This window comes from Polypterus senegalus, chromosome 10 (genome assembly GCF_016835505.1).
Source record: "Polypterus senegalus isolate Bchr_013 chromosome 10, ASM1683550v1, whole genome shotgun sequence".
In the NCBI taxonomy this organism is placed as follows: Eukaryota; Metazoa; Chordata; class Cladistia; order Polypteriformes; family Polypteridae; genus Polypterus; species Polypterus senegalus.
Genome location: NC_053163.1, coordinates 179,811,367 through 179,834,204, shown reverse-complemented (window position 1 = coordinate 179,834,204; position 22,838 = coordinate 179,811,367). Strand labels below are relative to the sequence as shown.

General features: G+C 39.7%; 1 long non-coding RNA gene across 1 annotated transcript in view; it reads left to right on the top strand.

The window, feature by feature from the left end:
- LOC120538377 overlaps positions 1–22,838 on the top strand; it is a 98,741-nt gene that overhangs the window by 6,700 nt on the left and 69,203 nt on the right. Inside the window, exon 3 of the long non-coding RNA XR_005635449.1 lies at positions 13,054–13,160. This is a non-coding gene — a long non-coding RNA (uncharacterized LOC120538377). The remainder of the gene's footprint in view (positions 1–13,053; positions 13,161–22,838) is intronic.

Below are 22,838 nucleotides of genomic sequence, written 5' to 3'. Positions count from 1 at the left end.
ACAACACATTTTCAGTACATCCATCAACAATCTAACAAGGAGACTAGAATATTGTCCACAAAAGGAGATGATTGGGGCCTTTCTGGCCTGGGCACAGTCTTCCACTTGCTGTTTCTGTTATGCTGTGGTGGCCTTGGTATTTGATTATCAGAAATGTAATGAGGTGCTGTGTTTTCCACAGAGATCTGGACATTTTCTAATGTAGTTGCTTGCAAAGATTCGGAAAATTTCTTTCAGCACATTGGTTTTTTTTTTAATTGTTTGTCTATCTATTAGATAATTTTATATGAGAACATGGTAAGGGTGCAATATGATAATACACTACCGTGGCTGTTAGTTTGTCTGTCCAGGATTTTAAATCGCCTGTAGCTCGCAAACCGTCAACTTTTGACATGAAATTTGGTACACATATACTGTGTGATGTCTACTATCTGCTTTTGGGGTGATGATTGACCTCCAAGGTCACACATGCTAAATTATTTTAAGTTCTACTGGAGTAATTTGGTGTAACTGAACATGTAATTGGAGCCTGGAGTTTACAGATTACACCAATGCAAGCACTAGAATCCTATGGAAGCTCCATACAGAGCTGCATCAAAGTAACGCTTGAACATCGCACACGCTTGTGTCATAGATGATCTTTCTATTACAGCCAATCCCCTAATTGCAAGTTGTTTCCCATCCAAGGTGTAACACTCCTCATGTCCCGTCCTCCCCACGTAGAGCAAATGGCCACCCGAGCCAGTCTTTCAGTTGCCTCCGTTGACTCTTCAGGGTTTTAACAGCATGTGCTCATGTTGCCACTTCAGTAACATTACTTGAGTAGTTTAAAACTCATTTATCCGCCTGTTAATGTGACAGCTTAGTGGTAGGCATAGTTCCATGAAAGCTTTTGAGCTGTCTGGTCAAATTTCTAAATGGTTACGATCACCAATTTACTGATTAGCTCAGCAGCAAATTTCATTCCAGTCATACCATTAACTTCAAGCTTTCCTACAACATCCCATGCTGCTTCATATCCAAAAGCTGAATCTGAGAAGTATCTATGTAAAATAAATAAAAAAAATAAAGATGCAAACCACACGTAATGCACACTTTGTGTGTGAAATAACAAAGCTAAAAATGAGAGCCTACTGCCTTTTTGTAACGTTCATGTACACATTTGGGGAGAGTGGTTCAAAATAACTTCTCGTCTGCTGTGTGTGAAACTGTAATTGGGATGGTTCTTCAGAAGCAGTTCATTTACTGACTTGTTTAGCATCCCCATCTGCCACTTCTTGTATTCTGGGTGTCACCCCTTAATACAGCCTTTCCTCATAGTATGCCCATGTCCGCTTTCATTTTAGGGCTGCATGGTGGGTTTAAGCAAAGTGTGACAGCCCCAGCTCACAGAACAGTCACGCCTGGGGCCTCGTGTTTAAACGGTGCGTACGCACAAAAATGTTGCGTAAACCAGTTTCCACTCTCAAATCACGATGTATAAAACCTAAACTTGGCGTAAAGCCACGCGCATTTTCACGGTAGCTCAAACCCTGGCATATGCAAGTTCTCCGCTTGGTTTTGCAAACTGGCGGCACCCAGCGTTAAAGCAGTGCTACTGTTCCAGTGTGGTTTTTCTTTCTTTTTTTTAGATGCACATCCCTGACGTGGCTTTCTAAATACACTGAAATTAACCGTATATTGTGTATTAGTTTAAGGCATCTGATTGTAATTAACCTGTAACAATATAATGGTCCACAGAATGGTCAAACAATTCTAAATAAAATAGCTGATTTAGTGTTGTTACTCTCGCTGCACCTTCTTCTTTCTGCTGTTCCTGTTAGGAGTTGCCACAGCGGATCATCATTTTCCATATTACTCTCACTGCACCACTCGGAGTATTTATATCACTGTATCTGAGTGTGAAATCACCGATTTACAGCAGATCGGTATACAGCATCTAGCACATGCTGTCTATTGAACTGCTCTCACACGGCAAACACTTCAGAGCCTTTCCTCTACTGACCTCGTGGTTCAGAAAGTTTCATTCCAAGAACTATAAATGCATTCAGTCCATCAAGTGCTCCTTGCAGAACTGTTTGTAGTTATGTACAATTTACCTCGCTGTAAACTTGCGATAGTTATAATATTGCACAACCTGAGCCACTTTATAAAGTGCGTACTTGCATATGGTGACGATATCATTTTTACAAGGAAATGCAGCAAAATGTTTATTACATTATAAAGATAAAATCTTAACATTTAAATCTATATTGTTGTTAATTAAACATGTGAGGACATGGTATTGCAGCGCTAGGAAGGAGCTGGTGCTCTGTTCGCTGAATGTTCCTGCCTCGCGCTGTATTCTTGCTGGGGCTGGCATGACACTGGAAGGATAGATGGATGGAATAATTAAACACATACTATAAAGATATTTCAGTGTTCCTTAAGTTTTGAAGAATCGGCATTCTAAGCTTACAAATGGCTTGATGCCTATTACAGAGCTGATTGTGTGGCGTCTGGATACTTGGAGAAAGAAAAGGAAGGACTGGAATTGGAGGTTAGTACGTTTTGAAAGAGACAGTACTGCTGCAATTATTTTATTGTAGGTTGCGCACGGCACAGCAAGCATCTTGTGTGAGGCATGAACAATCTCTGGACAGGGCGCCAGCTCGTCGCTATCACTGTGCCATCGTGTTCCCATGTTTAATAATGTGCTTTAACTCCTATCATCATGAAAATTATATCAAGTATACTTCTCTGTATTTTAATTCAAGAGCTGTAATATCACGAATGTAATGGATTCTGTGTCCAGTCGGATGAAGAGAAAGCCCGGAAGCACGTAGTGATTCACACACTCAGAGCACATAGAAGATCAAATACAAAACAAAGCATTTAATGTGTTACTTTAGTTACGATGGGATTTGAGAAACTAGTAAATTAAACGATTTAAAGATTTGTGGTGATCTATTTTAATGATAAAAAAAAAAAACTAGATGATTAAAGTTGACATTTTGAGCTTCTCACTGTGTGCCCATTTTTTTATTTTTTTTTTTCCTTTTCTCTGTACCCTAATAAGCTTTTATATGACACTCAGATGGTGGACTGCGACTCGCCTTTTCACTGCGACTTTTTTTTACTTTATTTTTTTAATTTTGGGCACTGTGCGACTTTGAACTTGGGCTTTTGAGTTTCTCCGACGCTGTCGCTCGAACTTCCTTTTGTTGTTTAAACCAACAAATGGTACGTTTTTCTTTGCACAAACTTGGTATTCACTGAAATTCTTCCGTTTTCCCCCTGTGCTTTTGCCATTGCCTTTTCACAGAACGCTGAGCTTAAGGGCTATTTATATTGAATTGCATATTCTGGGAGAAGTTTGGGTGGGGCAGCCGGTGCGTGCACGTGTGTTACTTTTCATGCTGACTGGAATTTATGGAGCAGAAGAACGTGGAAGTTGGCGAATGCACAGATTTATGCATCTGGATTTTTTTTTTTTTGCGTATGCACATTTTCTGCTTTTGTCCTTGCGCCATGTTTTAGTGTAAATTCTACGCACGGCATTATGCAGGAGTCCCCAGGTCTGGTTTGGGTTTATTTATTAAAGTGGTGGATTATTTTCCATTAAAAGGTTTGACGTTCTGTGTTCCCCATATTGAACAATATGAATATTTCTACACTACTGTCTCTCTATTCCTTTTAGAACATGTTTATTCTATTCATAGTTAAGGAGATGGAGTCAATCTTAGCAGCAGTGGGTGTAAGGTCTTTGAGGGGTACACACATCTGCACTTATTTACCCTGAAACAAATTCGCTTAGCCAATTTTTTTAAATCTATTTTTTTTTTTTTTTTTAAATCTAGTTGCCATTGACAGATTCTAATTAGTCTTAGTGGTGTGATGAAAATGAATGTGGCTGATGTAATTTAAGAGCTTTATTTTCCAAAATGACTGCAGTGAGAGATTAATTTGTCACTTTAAGTCAGGGGTCTCCAACACATCACTCGCGAGCTACCAGTAGCTCACAACCCCTTTCCAAGTTGCTCGCCAAAGGGTTGATGAATCCTACATAAATTTGAAAACTTGATTAGTCAAGTTAGGGGTGGGCGATCTTTCCAAAAAATTATATCACAATCCACAGTCTGAATTGCAATGTAGCTTTTCAATGTGGCATACACTTAAGAGGATATCCGAACTCAATCTCATCAAGACCTAATGGCGCTTTTTCACTGCATAGTACGGCACGGCACGGTTCAGTTCAGCTCACTTTTGGGGAGTTTTCCACTGGGAACAGTACCTGGTCCTTTTTTTAGTATCACCTCAGCCGAGGTTCCAAGTGCGCGAGCCATTACCAAAACGTGACGTGAAAACTCTGGTGGTCACTGATTGGCCGGAGAAAATCTTAATTACTGCGTCACTGAACTTGCGACACGAGACCCAACAGACCCGCTAGATTTTTAGCACAGCCAGCAAAGGTTCAGACGTACCATTTTGTTTTAACCAAAAATGGCTGTTTCGTGGTCTATTGAGGAAGTACAGACGTTCCTCTCGTTGGTAGCCGAGGATCGGATCCAGCGAGAGCTGGATGGGGCGACGTGGAATGAAAAAGTTTTTCAGGAGGTCGCTTGTGGCGCGTTTACGGTGATGTCACGGCTGTAGAGGCGGCGCAACTATAACGACATGTGAATAATCCCGCCCACTCTAAAGCGGTACTAAACTGCAGTCGAAACGCAAACTGAGCCGAGCTGAGCCGAACCAAGGTGAGCTGTACTGAACCGTGCTGTGCCGTACTATGCAGTGGAAAAGCGCCATAAGTAACACTTTATTTTAAATATCAAACAAAGTTGAATTCAATTGTTCTCTTGTTAGCTAGCTAAGCTGAGTTAAGGTACATGCCCCGAAGCTGGCGAGTGAGTGAGGAAAGCAATTCACCTAACCGCTGTGTGCTTCTCAGATTCATGCAAATAAATAAATCTGTACCGTAAGTGAACTATGATACATCGCGAAATGAGAGAAGTAGCAAAATCAGCCTAATTTTCAAGCAAATTCTAGGAAAAAAAAAAAAACGATCTAAATCAGTTAACTAGTTCTCCCGTGAAAAGCGGACAGACATGCAGACAGAGACATTGGATTTTATATATTAGTAAACCTTCAAAATGTGCAGTTAAAGTTTAAACAGCATTCTCAGCATTTCTGGAGCTTAGTAGAGCCAGATAACTGCGAATCTTTACCAAGCAGCTCTGAAAATGTCTTCATTGTTTGGGTCTCCATACCTCTGTGAATCTGCCTTTTCTGACATGAATGTCATGAAATCAAAGTTCAGAACAAGACTGAGAGATAAACATTGAAATGACTTCATAAGAGTGAACCTAAGTGGCTCCACTCCACGAGACACCTGCGCCTCTTGTTGACTGCAAGCAGTGCCAGTAATCTGACTAACTAGCTAAACACATCACACATGCAACTGGACCTGTGAATAAAGTGAAACAGTGACATGGAACAAAATGGCAAATTAATAAGTCGTATCTGTGTATTTGGAACTACATTGTTTTTTTGACAGCATTCATATTTTAATTCAATAGTGTGAGATACACTAGAAAATGCATACAGACATACAAAATGCACTTGCAGGTGAACTAAATATTTGTTTATGATGTTTTAATGCAAAATGTGAGTTGTGCTCACCAACATCTTGTAAATGTTCAGGCAAAACAAGCTTATTCAGTTTGTTTGGGTTGACATGAGCTAGGAGAATAAATGTTAGAAAACATGAGTAGCTCAAGTCGGCCATTTTCATTTTGTAAAAGTAGCTCTCGAGGAAGGGGGGGTAGATTGGTGAGGAGGAAGGTAGGTACAATGATTCCGGTTTTGGCACCATTTAAGACACCATCCACATTTTCTTAATCGGGTGCAGAAGTCACCGTTTTGTGTGTGCATGTGAATGTACTAAGGAGAAGAATATGGCTAAGGCAGAAACCTGGTCTCCCAAAAGCCCCCTATTTACATGCACAAGTCCATTAATGGTGTTCTCCCATGTTCAAATGCTCTTGTTGCTGCACAATAGGATTTAAACATCCTGGTTAGCCGTAGTGAACCCAAAAGCCAATGTGGAGACGTTCTCTCCTGAGCAGTGTGGTGTACATCGCCTTTAAAAGAAATTTGGTTGCGTTACTCATCACATCCTGCACTGTTGTGTTCTTCCCATTTTATGATGGCCAATAGCGTGCTGCTGTATGGAGGGTTAACAGATTGGCTACAGTGAATACAGATTAAGCCTTTGGTCTTTTTTATTCCATTTAGTTTTAGTAGGTAAAACATGATGCATCCGAAAGAAGAACCTCTCTTCTGTTTTACGAGGTTCAAAACGTGAATGTTCCTAGACACACAGCCATCCCCTCGGACTAAGTAAAAAATCAAATCGGTTTGATTTTTATCGTAGCAAGTTGTGGAATAGTTGGGTATGTCACATTAGGAGAACGGGAACATGCCAACTGCCCTCTGATCTGCTTAAATTATGTGAATGAAGGCGTCGACTGAAAATTGCTGGATAGCTTGTCTAATGTGACAGAGTTCAGCTGCTATCACATCCATATACAGAACAAGCAGAAGACATGATGTGAGAGTTTTTTATATTGAGAGAAAAATCTCAAATATAAATGAATTGGATCAGCTTCAATTCTGTTTTTAATCTCTTGAACATTTGGATGAGTCAAACTTCTCTAGCAGAATTGGTTCTCGAGGCAGTTCCAGTCCTTGAAAGGAATGCTTGTCTTTTGCAAGGTGATTACACCCCTTGGGCAAAGTTGAGTTAAAATGAAATTGTTGGAGGAAATCCGAGAACATTCATATCGAAGCAAAGCAGAGCTTAGAATTGACTAAGAAGTTACATTTTTAAAGTTAAATGACCAGCACAGTGCACTGGTCACTGTGAGCATTAGACTTTATATTGTTAGTGGGTAAATTTAACAAATGAAGTTATTATTTATATACTTTTAAAAAAAAAATAAATAAAAAGACGTACAATATTTTTCTGACTTCCCAAAGGCAACACTTTTCGGTGAGTGCTTTCATCTTTGTCTTTGAAACTCATTTCAGAAATGAACTGAATACTTGGTTATTGTCTCTTTCTTTCCCACAGCTTTTCATTCTTGCCTCATGGTGCACATTGTCGTTTCTCACATTTCCATCGGCATTACAGGTTGATTAACCTGTTTTTATTTCCACACGTTTGAGTTAAGCTGCATAAATTGAGCTTGACGTGTAAGTTTAAGATACCTGATGGCTAGCAGCTGTGTTTAACCATTTGTTAGGTTTCCTTTTGTTTGTTTGAATAGATATGTAAATATTCTTTGGGCTGTTGAAATTCAGCCACAGAGGTTTTATTTTTTTATTTTTTTTACATAAAATGTCAGCATTGGTAAGCAATTTTAACCCTTAAGGAACATCCATCCATCCATTTTCCAACCCACTGAATCTGAACACAGGGTCACGTGGGTCTGCTGGAGCCAATCCCAGCCAACACAGGGCACAAGGCAGGAACCAATCCTGGACCAGGGTGCCAACCCACCGCAGGACACACACAAACACCAAGCACACACTAGGGCCAAGTTAGAATCGCCAATCCACCTAACCGGCATGTCTTTGGACTGTGGGAGGAAACCCACGCAGACATGGGGAGAACATGCAAATGCCACGCAGGGAGGACCCAGGAAGCGAACCCAGGTCTCCTAACTGCAAGGCATCAGCGCTACCACTGTGCCACCGTGCCGCCCCCCTTAAGGAACATTATTATTCATTTTGGTCTGTTATACCTGCCAAGCCTGTTTAGTTGTAATGAATTAGTTGTTCCCTGAAGAAGGCACATTTGTAATATTCTGAAATTTCATTCAAATTTAAACTTCTAGCCGTTTACTTCTTACCTTTTCTCAATTTTAGGTCATTCATTGCATTCTAATTGATTACATTTGAAGAAAAGCTGAGGTGTTGTAAAACGTGTGTGTATATATCCTCTTTAATAAAACCCCTGTGTGCGTCCAAGTGTCTGTATGTGTGTGTGTCATTTGGTGAAGTGCGCATGCGCGAGGCTCGGTGTAACACGCACGACCGGCATCGTGGACGCACACACACTGGAAGCTGAGCACACAGTGAATGGCGTAGCCGCGGCCGCGCATGATAAGCAAATAAAGGACAGCATTGCTGGGGAGAGTGCTGATTGGGTAGTCACGGCTGCGCACATAAAATCTATTGCTGGGGAGACTCCACACATACTGCCCCGTGCATGTTTACTAAATAACTATCTACGAACAACATGCCACCCAAAAAAGGACGCGTCAAGTAGGACAAAAGACACAGACACTCAAATCGCCTATAAGCAACATCTCCTGGAAGAACGGTCAGCTCAGCAAGTAAACCTCAACAAAAGAGAGGCTGAAAGACAAAGAAAAATACGAGCAAATAGATCGATTGTAAAAAAAGAAAATGAGCGTCAGAATATTCCCCGTATTAATTTGGCTCTATCCTCTACTAATTTACCCTTCACCATAAGAAGGTGACAATTTCCAGTTACATTAGCCTTTGCCATAACAATTAATAAAGCTCAAGGGCAAACCTTAGAAAAAGTTGCCATTTACTTGCCAGAACTAGTATTCAGCCCCGGTCAGTTATATGTTGCATTATCAAGAGTTAGACGTTTTACAGATGTTGTTGTCAACGTTGTAGATGGTCCTGAACAAGAGTGTTTGCAAAAAATGTTGTCTATAATGAAATTTTATTGAAAAATTTCCTGAGGTAAAAAAATAAAAACATTTTCCTAAATATCATCTTCAGATATTGTGTATTACAGATTGTTATAAAGTTTTACATGAAGGCAATATTAATTATACTTACTGTATTGTCATATACCTGTATGTTTCTATTTTATTTTTAATATTTTACTTTCGGCTTCTTGCAAAAATATTTTTAACAAAAAAATTAAGACAACAAACCGAATGAGGTCAAGGTCTCTTGCCATTTAATATAGACTGTTCCTACTAATGTTTATACAATACTGTTCTAGCGCCCGTTATTGTAACGGGCTTAATGTCTAGTGTGTATATAATTTATTTAAAAGTATACATATACACACACGACTCTTCAAAATGAAAGAACAGATTTCAAAAATTTATTCCAAACAAACTGTATAAAACAAACTCCTTCTGCACATCACTAGATAGAGGAAAGTTTAGAAATTCAACTTCAAGAAGATTCTAATGACTTCATTTTCATGCAAAATGGTGCCCCGCCTCATTTCCATGTTGAGGTCCAGCGTTCTCTGAATGACACCATTCCAGGACGATGGATTGGGAGAGGTGGACAACAAGATCTTGCTCATCGTCTATGGCCTTCCAGCTCACCTTGCCCCCTGGATTTTTTATTTTTTTATTTTAAATCTATGTGGGTACATTAGATTGTTTTTTCCACCTATGTCCGCTAATCTTCTAGATTTGCGACCTCGAATTGAGGAAGCTATGAATCCAGTAACCAGGGTCCAGCTGACTCGAGTGTGGCAAGAAATGGTCTACCATTTTGATGTTTATCGTGCTACACATGGTGCTCATGTTGAGTGCAAGCAACCTTTAAGGACCAGAGGACCAAAATATGAACTTTCCTCTATTCAGTGATGTGCGGAATGGTGTATGTCTTATACAATTTAAAATAAAATTTTTGAAATCTGCTCTTTCACTTTGAATAGGTTTGTGTATGTATGGGTGGGGGAGGGGGGAATGTGTATGTTGTGGACCATCAGGGGGCATTTCAGCCACCCTACCCGACACAAACAGGCATGGACACAAAGGTCCAACTCTTAAGGTGCTATGGAACTAAAGAAAACTGAATTTGCTTGTTTCTGTGGGGTACAGCTTGTTGAACTTCTGGGGAAACACCTCATTGAGTTGATTTTGCAACCATTCATTGGTTTCATCATGCAGGTAAATGAGTGTAGTTGAATCATTATTAGGTTTCATGTGGATTCTAAACTCTTTACTTTTTGGGTTGGTTTTGCGTCAGTCAGTTTGGGCAGATGTTCAATGCAAGTTGAGAACTTTGATATACAGCACCTCAGTTTGTTGCAGTTACCTTCAGGTCAAAGAGGAGGTAAAACTCGTATCTCGGGTAAAAATGTTGTCAAGCTCAACGCCGCATTGATGCAGTAATTCATACCAAAGGAGCCCAGTATTGATTGTGTACATGGACATACTTTACAGTAGGCCAACATTTCTGTATTAATTTTTTTATTGGTCTAATGTAATATTTTCTTAGATACTGACTTTTGGGTTTTCATTAGCTATAAGCCATAATCGGCGAAATGAACGTTTGAAATGTATCACTCTGTGTGCAATGAATCTATATAAGTATGAGGTTTCACTCTTTTTTTTAATTGAATTACTGAAATAAATGAACTTTTTTGATATTCTAATTTATTGAGATGCACCTGTATTGATAACATTAATCTGAAATAAGCAATTTACAAATAATGCCTCCAGTGGTTTTGTGTATAATGGGGTAATATCTGGAATTAAGTGGAATGCTTTGTTTTGGTGCCTGCTGCCTCCTGTTTCTGGAATAGTCATTAGTGTACCATGTTTCTGAGGAACGATTAGGCTGGTGGCTTCATGTGAACTCGTGCTAGGCCTAGTATTGAATGCCACATTCCAAGTGACGTTTGGCTTTCATATGAACTTCTGTTTTACTGCTGCGTAACTGAATGACATTGAGTCTGTCCAAGAAATTCCATATGAGCAAAGAACAAATGCAAGTTGCTACTGTTGCCTGCTGAGTAGGGTTGTGTGGTATACCAGTATTGGAAGCACCAAAAACAAAATCCAAATTTTAAAATGAGAACAGTAACTGAATTTAGAGATTTGATATTGAAAGTAAATGTCTGTTTCATCTTAATGCCCCAACAAACCCTCTGCCATCAACAATCACTATCGCAGTTGTGGAAAAACCTCCATTTCACAGACTTCGTGAAAGTAAATTACATTCTCCAACGTGTTTGGAACCTTATTGAAACCCTTATTGCTTTGACGTAATTGGAACTTCACGGCCTTCAAGAGGGAAGCAGTGTATAATGCAGCGCAACAGCACGTTACACTGGGAAGGGTTGGGTAAGATTTTATTTGGAGGGTTGTTATCTGTTGTTTGCTTTGGAACCACAGTTTAAGGCACAATTGTTAACATTTGAATACCGGAAACTGTTTGTTCACAAAGCAAACTTCATATGTGCAAGATTTACAGGAATGTCTCAACCTGTTAGCCATCATGTTGAACACATGTACCATATGGGGAACATAAATTGTATACAAGTATATGCATAGCAGTACCATTAGTGTTAACATCATTTTGACTCGCCCTGTATTTTTAAACCTGGTATCGATCTCAGTCAGAATTTTAATATCGACCTAGCACTACTGCCGAGTTAGTGACCCATCTAGGTCCTATCTGGAGACCCAAAAAGCACTGAACATATAACAGCAGATGTACAATCTGGCAAGAAAAGACCACAGTAATAAAAATGCAGTTGTGTCCTGGCTTCACACGTCCTATAGGTGCATTGCTTTAAGTGAAATTGAATTATAGTGGCAACACATTGAATACAGTAAGGAATAGCGCAAGTGTTGTATGACCTTCCTTTGCACTGTGCACCGCTCATCAGTATGGAATGTTACATTAAACCATCTAAAGGCTTCTGCATTTTCTGACTTTTTTTTTTTTTTCCTTCACACCCTTCTGTCCTCTGTATCTGTAGCTTGTCGAGACATGCTGCATAGAACATTACTAAAGTTGAAGAATAAGTGAGCTGTATTGCATTTCATTTTGGATAAATTCTGGAGAGATCATATGATATTCTTTCAAACCTGAAACCGTGTGTGCGCGCTGCGAATCTTATTTAATTTTGATCCATTAGCATTGAATCTTGAAGGTCATGTGCACTGAAGATAATGGATATCTGTAAAAATGTTTAAAACCTGACATATAATTTTGACTTAACCCCATCCTCAAACATCTCCGTCTGATGTAGCATGTTTAATCCGCAGTTGGAGTAACGGACTTGAGTACTGGAAATGCTGCACCTTTCTTTTGATCAGTTTCTCTTAGAACCAAGTGAGAAGTCGAGCAAAATGACGACACCTTTTATTGGCTTACTAAAAAGATTACAATATGCAAGCTTTCGTGGCAACCCAGGCCTCCTCTTCAGGCAACATGTAATGATTACATCTTGCCTGAAGAAGGGCCCGGAGTTGCCTCAAAAGCTTGCATATTGTAATCTTTTTAGTAAGCCAATAAAAGGTGTCGTCATTTTGCTCGACTTCTCACTACATTCATAATGGCTAACACAACACCCTAGTACTCTTAGAACCAATACATTTATAGTCTCAACTCTCCAAGCTTTTGAAAATTTAAATAGATCTTAAATAAATAGAAAATTAAATAGATCTTTACTAATGACACTGTGTGTGTGTATGTGTGTGTGTGTATATATATATATATAAATATAAATATAAATAAAAATCAATTGAAGTAAGAAAAATGCCTTTTTCATATGTAAGGACATGTGCTTGAAAACAAAGGAGACCAATCTATCAGACGGTCTTGGCTGGCCCAATATTTCATCCAGATATCTTTTAAAATAGGCCAGTTTTCTTGTTTCAACTGCATGATTTGGTTGATTCCACCCAATTTCTTCTGACTCTTTTGTGTGGAGAAGTTCCTATTGGCTTCCATAGAACATTTAGTTCCCCTGAATTATTCAGTTTGGGAGTCACAATTGAACCAAAATGATTTCTACTCCACTCTACTAGACTATTAACCTAATTGGTATCTTTTAAGAATTTTTGCCCCCTACCCGATTTTTTTCCTCTATTTTGAATTTTATACTGAATGCCAAACAGGCATAAAGACTTCACGGAGCACAACAATTTTGTTCGGTCTAGGAAGTGGTATAAAGCCAATTCTAAGCCTCTTGGACAGTGAGCAGCTGAGAGTTTCTCATCTGAATTTATATTCAATACTTAAATGCAGTAACAACATTTTCTGCAGGAAAAAAATGTGCTAGGACAAAAGCCCTGTTGAAATGGATGAAGAAGCAAACCTCCAACGGGCAGTGACTGAACCACAATACGGATTCAACTACTTGAAGCTGCGAGGTAGGAGCATTAACCTATCTAATACTCTACTGGTGCCTCTCATTGGGGACGGGGGGGGGTCTAATCTGTATTTAGTAGGGTTAGTGATGGTGTTCTGCCTTTTAGTACCTCCAACTGGTGATTTCATTCATAAATACTCTCTAAGCATATTTCTTCATATACCTGTATTACAGCTATCGCATCAAATGTAACTATTTGAATGCAATTCTCGTTAAGTAGTATTCGTCAGTGTCGGTTGCACTTTCTTGCTCCCTTTTTTTTTTTTTTTGGTCTGCAAGTTTAGGACCATAGACTACCATAAAAGGGACACACACACAAACAAAATGCACCCTGCATGGATGAGCTGCAGCCCCGTCTCCTTTCCCTCACTGTGCTGCTGGTCATCATTTTTGACATACTGATAATAAAAGTAAATGCAGGCCCACAGTATATTCTTATATATTCATATGTAGCTTAAATATCCTGATTGCTACATGTATATGCTTTATGATATTCCTCCTTTTTCATATCTGTACCTTTTTGCCCCATGGTACATCTTTTAAAGCAAGACATACTGTAAGCACTACATTCTTTGAAGAAGGGGAAGTTGTTCAGCCTTTATACACATGCTCCATGCCAAATGCAGTCATGCCTGTCAGTAATCTGAATACCCGGCCGATTTCCTTTGCTTTTTCACTCCTGGATCATTCTAACTGAGATGGGCCAGTCCAAGGAAACACAGCTCAAAAAGATGTGCAATCTTCCATGATAAATTCGACATTTCTCAATAACTGTCTTGTGCAGAGGCTAAAATGTCAAATCATATAAATGGGGTTAAATACATGGGCTTGCACCCCAGTCACCACATTTCAGTAATGACTAACGTGCCCCTTAAGCCAGACTTGTGTCCCTCTCCGCCATTCTGCAGGGCTTGCCTTGACGTCCGAGTTCACTTGGGGTAGTTGCTGAGCATTCCAGGAGCAGATAGCTTGTCTTCTCACTGCTGCAGCAACTCCGTCACACTAGCTGCCTCTTCCTGCTCTTTTGATTTAATCTTCATGCCATCTGTCTTGTCTCTCTCTTTTTTTTTTTTTTTTTCTGTTCCACTTGGGCACACTTCATATTGTTCTCAGGTGCAGGTGCCTTCTGATTGCCATGCCGTCATTGCCTGGCAATCATTGATGCCAGCAAGTTCACCCTTCAGGCCCAAGTGCACCTTATTTATTTAAAACACTGCTTCACCACAGACCTAAATATGTCTCTTCACATCTTAACTTGTGTGTTTTTTTGTTTTAGCGGTGCACTCCTTTAAAAGATGATAGTAAACTTTTGTTTAAAGGGTGTCTGACACTGCTACTTTTCAGAAAGTGTTGAGTTAAACTTCAATCAGTTTATTGTGTATATGGTTTTCTCTGTCAAGCTTCAAACAACAAAAATATGTACAAATATGGTGGAAGAGTAGTAGAATAGGATTAATGTTAACAACAACAACAGTAATACTTTGGTTCTTGACACCCAAGAACTCTGAACAAAGACATTTTAAAATACACACCAATGAAAAATGCTCTCGTCTGTTTTCTGTGCATGGTTCCTTGCTTTTAAACATTTACTCGGGTCATACCCTTATGCCTTTGAATTTTTTGTTTTCCTTAATCAATCATTTATTTATATAGCACATATTCATACAAAAAATGTAGCTCAAAGTGCTTTACAAAATGAATAGAAAAATAGAAGACACAATAAAAAATAAACATAAGTCAACATTAATTAACATAGAATAAGTAAGGTCCGATTGCCAGGGTGGACAGAAAAAACAAAACAAAAAAAAAAACACTCCAAAAGCTGGAGAAAAAAAATAAAATCTGTAGGGGTTCCAGACCAAGAGACCACCCAGTGCCCTCTGGGCAATCTACCTAACATAAGTCAAACAGTCCTCTCTGTATTTAGGGTTTTCATGGAAGGACTTGATGATGACGGTCACGTAGACTTCTGGCTTTCAGTCCATCATTGTTGGAGCATCATGATGCTTTGAGTAGGTGGTGGTGGCGCAGGCCGCCACCACAAAGAAACCGGAAAAAGAAACGGAAGAGAGAGTTGGGGTCAGTACGGAATTTAGAGCCACTGTGAATAGTTATTGTGATGAATTGAACATACAGAGTATCAGGATTAAGTTAAAGTGAAGTTATGAGAAGGCCATGTTAAAGTAATGTGTTTTCAGCAGTGTTTTAAAGTGCTCCACTGTATCAGCCTGGCGAATTCCTATTGGCAGGCTATTCCAGATTTTAGGTGCATAACAGCAGAAGGCCGCCTCACCATTTTAAGTTTAGCTTTTGGAATTATAAGGAGACACTCATTTGAAGATCTAAGGTTACGATTTGGAATATAACGTGTCAGGCATTCCAATATATAAGATGGAGAGAGATTATTTAAGGCTTTATAAACCATAAGCAGTATTTTAAAGTCAATCCTGTATGACACAGGTAACCAGTGTAGTGACATCAAAACTGGAGAGATGTGTTCGGATTTTCTTTTCCCAGTTAGGATTCTAGCAGCTGCATTCTGCACTCGTTGCAAGTGATTTATGTCTTTTTTTTTTTTTTTTTTTTGGTAGTCCTGAGAGGAGTGCGTTACAGTAATCTAGTCGACTGAAAACAAAAGCGTGAATTAATTTCTCCGCATCTTTCAATGATATAAGAGGTCTAACTTACAGATTACAGTCAACGGTTACCCCTAAGTTTTTTACTTCCGTCTTAACTTTTAATCCTAGTGCATTAATGTCCGTGGCTTCTGAACAAATGCACTACCTCAAGAACAACATTGTTTTAATTTGCAAAATTTTAATGTTGACAGAAGACTGCACTGTTCGTGTGGTGTTGGGTGTTTTTTTTGTCAGTCTTGGAGGCTTTTAAACAAGTTCACTGCCTTAGGAAAAATCTACTTATTATATAGTTAATATTAAAATAGATTTGACTTTCAGTTTTGCTTTGTTTATGAAACATGTACAGGCTTACACTGTTTAAACCCAAAGAAAGAGAGATGAAAATGTATACTTCTGACCTTCAGGAACAAAACGTTTAGCTATCAATGTCTATATTAACTTGTTCAAACATTCGGGAGCATTTTTTGGGGGTTTCCATGCAGTGCAAAGTGTCCCTGAATTTGGTTTTGTTAACTTAATGCATGCTGGAAATTCTGTTATTGAGAAGGTCTGTTTATTAGGTGTCCTGTTCATCAATCTTCATGTACATCTTTTATGCAACAGTGCATGATTCATAAGCACGTAATCCTTTACAAACACATTATATTTAGAGAGGTTAGGAGAACCTGCTGATACAGCGCATTGCCGCAACCACCACATGACAAACCAACTCGGGATCCCAAATTGGGACCCGAGTGCAGCCATGTGACGGGTGACCCCTTCAGCACAACACTAGTTCAGATGGAGTGGAACAACGTGAGGTTTTTTATGGTGACTGGAGTGCCAATTCTGCCACCAAATCCCAGGTTTTTCCCTTCAGGGTTGAGGGTCTACATGCAGGGCTGGATGCAGATTAACGTCATACCCAGGAGAGAGCAATTGCATGTTAAGGGCATTGCTCTAGGGCCCAATGGAGTAGAGTCACTTCTGGCGTTTTATGCGATTTGAACCGGCAACTTTCCGATTACCAGTGCAGATCCCTACCTCCGAGCCATCACTCCGCCTGCATATAAAATATTATAAATATAAAGTATGTAGATCATAGAATATTAAGCTCGTCTGTATTATATTTTGTTGTAACTGTAATGCCTACGGTATACAGCTGGCCTCCCTCGCTGACAAATAGTGAGACCTGGTCCTGCACACAAATTACATAGGCTGCGTTCAGTCATATTTGAGTATTTACTTATTTTTAAGTAGCTGTCTCCCACGGCTCTGCCCATGTAGTAGTGAAACAGGACAGAATTTAAAAATCAATAAAAAATGTAATTCTGGCCAAGCTGAAGGTAGGTACACTCCAGTGTCAAGCGTTTGCACCATATCTAATTGTGTTCAGCTCTGATGGAAGAGCTTCGACAGCATGGGGAGTAAAGCACCTGGCCATAATATCGCTACCAATGAGCAGGTACCGTCTAAAATGCACGTAGCTGTGATCTCTCTCTTAAACACGTCAAACGTTACTCCTTAACAATATCTAGATGATGATGTGTGCTGAACAAACGGGTATCTCTAGGTAAGCGCGGAGGCAAGGTACACTCCAACATGTGACAAGAGGTAGAGCGTCTCGACCGGAGGCTGGCGCGTGAGTGAGGTGGGCCCCGTCCTCTCCATCCCCTTGGCCTGCAGACGTTCTCTCGGAATCTCGCAAATCGGTACCGCAAGTGAACTCTGATACTTTGTGCAACCGGAATGTTCAAGCATATTATAGGAACAAAAAACCCAATCTAAATCCGTTAAGTAGTTCTCTTGTGAAAAACAGACAGACATTGGATTTTATATATAGATGTAGATGGAACATTTGAACCTTACATTTTGACTAATTTGACAGCTTTTATTTAAATAGCTGTCTATAATACTTGCCTGTGATGTGTACCTAGTAGTAATATTCTAACCCTTAGTTCTCAAAGAAAGGTGGTGCATGCTCTCACTAAACGCAGCTCCCCAGATCACTCTGCCAAGGTTGCTACAATGTCTGTCACTGCCTTCTGATATTGTTGTGGGTCTGTGCTTGTCAGAAGTGCTATGTGCATGCATGGCCGTTTTCTTGACCGCCATGTCCCTTTTTGTGCAAAGGACCTGAAGGCTACGAATGTGGCATGGGGAGACCACACCAATATTTCCTTTGATTTTGTATAACTTTCTGTTGTGCTCGGTGTGTATGACTGGTCCTTGTGATGAAAAAGATCAATTTGCCTGTGCAATGTGCTGTCTTGACCTGTCGGCAAAACCACATGCTGTGTCGGCCACCTTGTGTGGCCATGTGGGCGATTTGCTTTAAAAGACCTGAAGCTCGGTTTCATGGCCAAGGGAGCCCACTCCTTCAAAAGATGCCTGTTAATGCGTATCATGGCATTGAGTCATGATCTTGATTGAAACCCAGACTTTAAGTCCAGAGGTTTACAAGTTTGTGTGACAACCCTTCACATTTTATGTAGGTAGAATTATGTATTTTTGTGCATGTTGCTTATTTCTTGTTTCTAACATTGTTTTGTGTGTATGCCTTACTTTTGTCATCTCATCCCTTATTTGTAATTGTTGTACTGAACTCTTAAGTGCTTTTCCATGTCGGGCTCTTGGGTACAGAGGCCATTTCCAGCAAAACTGGATTCAAGTCAATAACCGATCATAGGGGACGCTCAAACTGGTGAAGTACTTAGTGAGTTATGGGGCTCTGCTCTTTCCTTCCATATCCTGCAGAAGCCCAACACACAGAGGCAGAAGAATGCGCAAATTCCAGTCTTTTCCCCACTAACTGAGACACAAATCTATTCTAGCATTAGTGGTTAACCATTGATGGCTGGAAAGTAGATTTACAGTAGATCCAAAAACATTTTGATACCTTTAAGCGTAAGCATGGGGTTTGTGTTAAATTTTACGAGAACACGCAAATATCACACCCCCATGGAACAAATGCAGACATTAGCACGTTAAGGAGCCATTAATGCTTTGAGGGTGTCTGTGCTCAAAAGGGAGACACACATAAAAAGGATTCCATTTTAAAAGCAGCCTCAAGTATCTTTCCTGCTGGCACTCCAGGCGGGGACTGTGTAGAGAGAGAGAGAGTACAAATACAAGTAACTTATTAACCCCTGTGAACTGCAGCATCTCTGCTGCTTTCACTTCACTCCATGCCAATTTAACTGACTGAAAAATCCCTGCCCATGACACATTGACCAACTGAGTGGTGACCTTCCAGCACAGGTGAGCTTGCCTTTTTCTCCTAGCCAAGAAAATACTTAATGGAACTGGACCTTTACAATGGGTCAATAGCTATGAGGCGTTCAGACAAATTCTCTGCCCTATTTATTTACGTATTTATTTATTTTACCATTCCGGACCTCCCTTCCTTTGTGAGGCCCAAAACAGCTGCATTCTTTATTCCACATGGCTGCATTATGTGCGTTGTACGTTTTGGGTGAGCCTTCATTGGTTGTCCAACTCTCTTGCACACAGAGCCCACCCCTACGATTAAAGACAGTCAACCCTGTTGGGTTTTGTTTTTCTGATTGAGACCCACACTAGTGGCATGGAGTCACTGGGAATGTTGTGTTAGGTGACCAGCTTTTATGGTTAGTGGGCTTGGCCAAATAAAAACAGTTATGTACAGTCTAAGTCAAATGTTGATGATGATACATATTATTTAATAGTCACATTTCTTAGCACTCAAGGTCACCTTACAATGAAATTAAACAACATTAGTCAAATAAAAACAAAACGATAAATTAAAAGCAATAATTGGCAAACAAACAAAGATAACCGGCAGTAACAGTGCAAAATTCACAATTGGTATGCCAGTTTGAAAAGTTTTTAGAGCAAAATTTTAAAATGTGATATTGAATCAAGCTGACGAATGCGAGGGAAGAAAATTCCCGAGTTGAGGAGCAGCACTATGACAGATGCTCAAGCTCCCGCAGAACAGAGTTTGATGTGTAATACGGAAAGTAGAGCTGCTGATGAGGATCTGAGGGAGTGTAAGTCTGTAGGAGATCAGTGAGGTTGTGGAGAGCTTTAAATGTTAACGGCAGTATTTTGTATTGTGTAGTTAACAGGGAGCCAGTGAAGTTGAGGGAGAATAGGTGTAATATGTTCAGTGGATTTAGAACAAGTTATTATCCTGGCAGCAGAATTTTGAAGAAGTTGTAAGCGGTGAATAAGTTTTTGTGGGATGCCAGATAGAATAACATTACAGTAATCTATACGTGCGGTAACTAGGGCATTAACCAATGCTTAAGTACTGTGTTGGGTAAGAATCGGACTAAGTTTAGAAATGTTTCAGAGATGGAAGAAGGCAGTCTGAGAAACATTACTTATATGGGAAGAAAAAGAGAGAGAGAGTATTGTCCAGAATGGCTAATCCTGGCTTCTTAGTACCAAACAGTCTCTGGATTTCTTTTTCTGCCATTTCACCTTGGTGTCCATAACCTATCGTCTGCTTACCCATCTATCATGGTGCCTTTCTTCTCTAGCTCTCTGTCCATCTTTTCTGTCATGTCTGATTTGTTTGCATGTCATTTTGGTCTCTGTTACGGTTTATACAGTATTTTTAAAGACTCTACTGTCTTTACACAGGTTAAGGGGTGGTGCAGAAGTTTTCTTTCTGAGTTTTTTTTTGACATTCTCCAACACTTTCTGATTTGTTATTTAGTAGTTAATGTAACAAATTCAAGCCTCCTTTAATTTGGCTACAATGAGTACAGAATGTAAAATTAAAAACGACCCATTGTTTGGTGTAAATTGGTATGCAGGATTGTGTGAACATTCAGTGAAATAAAAGGCAACTTAAGTAAAACATCAGTACAGTTTTTAATTTTAAATCTGCTAATGTCTTAATTTTATATTGAAATTCTAAAATAAACCTCAGGCTAGGTAAGTACAATTATTTGGATAAGAATAAATGAATCTTCAACCTTTTTTTCTTCTTCTTCTTGGCTGGTGAATCTAATTCATGATCAAAATGTCATATGAATGGTATCTGCATTTTCCAGGCTTCCTGTAAAGGATGTGTGTTTGTTTTTCTTACTGTGGTTTTATCAGTTATCGCTCACCATTCATTTCCCAAATATGTTTAAAATTTGTCCCGTTTATAATACTCCATGAAATGGATATTAGGCACATTTTTTTTTTTTTTTTTTCTTTAACTGAATGTTACATTTTTAAACTTTCATTAAAAAAAAAATAAATAAATGGCAGTTTATGCACAGTTGTTGAAAAGAATTGAGAGTATGTGGTTAACGTTTCTGGGATATTATATAAATATTGATTTTTGTTTAAATCAAATAGCCTTTAATTGTCAATTCACTATATGTACAGAACATACAGAAGAATCAATACTGTTTCTCTCTCGTCTTCGTAATACAAGAAAATTAAATATAAAAAAAGTATATAAGTATAACATAAATAAAATTAGAACTTGTAAAGTAAACCTAAGTACAGTTTGCAATAATCAGTAATGCAAAAGCCACTTCCAGTAAAAAGTGAGAAGGTGCATTATAGAGTAGCTTATGAGATGTACAAAAAGACAGACCGCAGCAAATGTAAGATTGAGTCCTTATATAATACCAGCTAAAGTAGGGTACTTGGTAGATAAGGACTCTTGTTACGGTCTATGGGCAGGGGGCAAGGGGGGGGGGAGATAGTGGACAGAGTTCAACATCCTGACCGCTTTGTTTGACAGTCTTGTGGAGTGGGCCTGGAGGCTCCGATACCTTTTCCCTGAGGGGAGGAGGCTGAAGAGGGAATATAAGGAGTGGGAAGAGTCCCCAGCAATGCTAATGGCTCTACGGGTGAGGCGGGTGTGGAAAATGTCCTTGAGGGAGGGCAGTGTGGCACCAATGATCTTACTGGCTGCATCCACTATGCGTTGCAGGAACTTCCTACAGGAGGCAGTGCACCCACCATACCATACTGGGATGCAGCTAGTGAGGATGCTCTCGATTGTGTCCCGGTAGAAAGATCACATGATGGGGGGTTTGAACTTGTGCTGTCTTCATCTTGCGTAAGAAGTAGAGGCGGTTTTGGGCTTTCTTGGCCAGTGATGTGGTGTTATCTGACAAGGAGAGGTCCTTGGAGATGTATGTCCCCAGGAACTTAGTGCTACTCCTCCTTTCCACAGCTACACCATCGATGGTCAGTGGTGGGTGCTGTGGATGACCTCTCCTGAAATCGACCACAATCTCTTTGGTCCTGCCCACATTCAGAAAGAGATTGTTGTCTTTAAACCACTGGACCAACTGGCTCACCTCGTTTCTATAGTTGGCTTCGTCGTTGGTGATGAGGCCAACTACGTTTGTATCACCCGCAAACCGTGTTTGGAACTGTAAATTGGTACACAGTCGTGGGTCTGCAGAGTAAAGAGCAACGGACTGAGCACACACCCTTGTGGGGCCCCTGTGCTCCACGTGATGGTCTTAGAGGTGTTCTTGCAGACTCGCACATTTTGTGGCCTCCCTGTAAGAAAGTCACTTAGGAAGTAAAAAAATTAGGTTTGAATACACAATGGGTGGTTGGAAAATCGAGAGTACACCTTATGAGAAGGATTTAGGAGTCATAGTGGACTCTAAGCTATCAACTTCCCGACAGTGTTCAGAAGCCATTAAGATGGCTAACAGAATGTTAGGATATATAGCACGATGTGTGGGGTACAAGTCCAAGGAGGTTATGCTCAATCTTTATAATGCACTGGTGAGGCCTCATCTGGAGTCCTGTGTGCAGTTTTGGTCTCCAGGCTACAAAAAGGACATAGCAGCGCTAGAAAAGGTCCAGAGAAGAGCGATGAGGCTGATTCCAGGTCTACAGGGGTTGAATTATGAGGAAAAATTAAAAGAACTGAGCCTTTACAGTTTAAGCAAAAGAAGATTAAGAGGTGATATGATTGAAGTGTTTAAATTTATGAAGGGAATTAGTCCAGTGGATTGAGACTTGTATTTTGAAATGAGTTCATCAAGAACATGGGGACACAGTTGGAAACTTGTGAAGGGTAAATTTCGCACAAACATTAAGAA